A 1,658-nucleotide genomic window follows, 5' to 3' on the forward strand; every position below is an offset into this window, starting at 1 on the left:
CTGGGCCTCCCGGCCGTCCTCCAGAGCCGAGGCTGCCCCCAGACTGTTTCCTGAGCTGGGCCGTTTGGATTCTTCCCCCGGTCCTGTGCCCCTGCACTTTTTTTTCCCTTGGTCCCTCCTCCGGGCCCCCTCCTCCCACCCGTGTCTGGACTCTGAACTTTTTGGGCCGTCCGGTGGCCAGCCCTTGAGGGGGGGGGGGGGGTACTGTCATGATTTGGGTTTTTCTGTGCTTTGTTTTTGGGCTTCCTGTTTTATTTTGTAGTTTGTCCTGTCTTGGTTCTTGGTTAGCTTCTTAGAGTTCCTGTTCATTGATTTGGTTCACCTGGGTTCATTTGTTTCACCTGTTTCTCGTTCGGTTTTTCCTGTGTATTTATACCACTCATGTTCACTCATTGTTTGCTGGATCATTTTGTACCTTAGTTTAGTTTGTCTGTTCTGAGTTCCCTGGGTTCCTCTGAGGAAAATAAATCTGTCTGAGGTCTGCATACCGGCTTCCCTCATCTCTGCAATTGGGTCCACACCACATCTCCACTGCTTTCGTGACACTGACAACTTAAAATAAAGGACAGAACAGCTATTTCGGACAGAGGACGCCAAGTTAAATGAACCAGCACATTAAATAAAAATAAAAAGCACAGCTACTCACCTTCACTTGCAAAGTTTTGCCACTCTTTTCCTTTTTTTTCTCGACCTTTGACGGAAAAACCCGAACAGCATCACCGAGGTTCCGAGACGAGCTCCGCGATTGGCTCCATCCATTATTAGCTTTCGAGCTTTGATTGGAAGAAGGTTCAATATCATAATGGACAGGGAGGCAACTGATTGGACGAAGTCCATTATGCTATTGGACATAGAGACCTCTGATTGGACGAGGTCCATTATCATATTGGAACGAGAGCAGACTCTCCTGACACAGGTAGCACCATCGCAGGGCCACACAGAGACGAACAACCACTCACACCCACACTCATTCCTAGGGGCAATTTAGAGTAACCAATTAACCTAACATGCATGTCTTTGGATGGTGGGAGGAAGCCGGAGTACCCGGAGAGAACCCACGCATACATGGGGAGAAACATGCAAACTCCACACAGAAAGGCTGCTGACCAAACCCCTCCCCAGCCAAGGATCAAACCAGTGACCTTCTTGCTGTGAGGCCACAGTGCTAACCACTATGCCACCGTGCAGCCCCTGATAACAGTGTTGCATCATTAACATGTATGTCTCCTGTCTCAGCAGGTCTCCTTGGCCAGGAGTAGAAGTTCCTGTAGTCTGTAGTCTTTCTGTCCTCTTCCCCCCACACAGCAGAGGCAGATGGCTGCTTGTCCTTGAGCCGGATTTCCTTCCTGTTAAAAGGGAGTTTTTCCTTCCCAATGTTACCAGTGTGCTTGCTCAGGATGGGAGATTGAGTTGGAGCTTCCAACTCAATCTGTTGATTTCCTTATATAGGCTGTTATGAATTGGCTTTCATTATATTTTCTTCTCTGTCTGTAAAGCGTCTTGAGATGGCGTTGCCGTGATTTGACACTATATAAATAAAGTTGAATTGAATTGAATTTAAAAGAAAAACAATATGCAGCATCCTCTCAGTGGTCATGTATTTAGAACAAACATTGATTCAGGGTGTAAATAAACTAAACCATTGCCAGACAATCCAA

This window comes from Telmatherina bonti (genome assembly GCF_933228915.1).
Source record: "Telmatherina bonti genome assembly, chromosome: 1".
NCBI lineage: Eukaryota > Metazoa > Chordata > Actinopteri > Atheriniformes > Telmatherinidae > Telmatherina > Telmatherina bonti.